The sequence below is a fragment of the Sinocyclocheilus anshuiensis genome, unplaced genomic scaffold (genome assembly GCF_001515605.1).
Source record: "Sinocyclocheilus anshuiensis isolate Anshui unplaced genomic scaffold, SAMN03320099.WGS_v1.1 scaffold1149, whole genome shotgun sequence".
Taxonomy (NCBI): domain Eukaryota; kingdom Metazoa; phylum Chordata; class Actinopteri; order Cypriniformes; family Cyprinidae; genus Sinocyclocheilus; species Sinocyclocheilus anshuiensis.
The window spans coordinates 76,354-76,617 of record NW_015555317.1 but is presented as its reverse complement, the minus strand read 5'-3'; positions in this window follow the sequence as shown (position 1 = coordinate 76,617).

Below are 264 nucleotides of genomic sequence, written 5' to 3'. Positions count from 1 at the left end.
GGAATCTGAGGGTGCAAAAAAAATCTAAATATTGAGAAAATCGTCTTTAAAGTTATCCAAATGAAGTCCTTAGCAATGCATATTACTAATCAAAAATTAAGTTTTGATATATTTACGGTAGGAAATTTACAAAATATCTTCATGGAACATGATCTTTACTTAATATCCTAATGATTTTTGGCATAAAAGAAAAATCTATAATTTTGACCCATACAAAGTTTTTTTTTTGCAATTGCTACAAATATACCCCAGCGACTTAAAGGG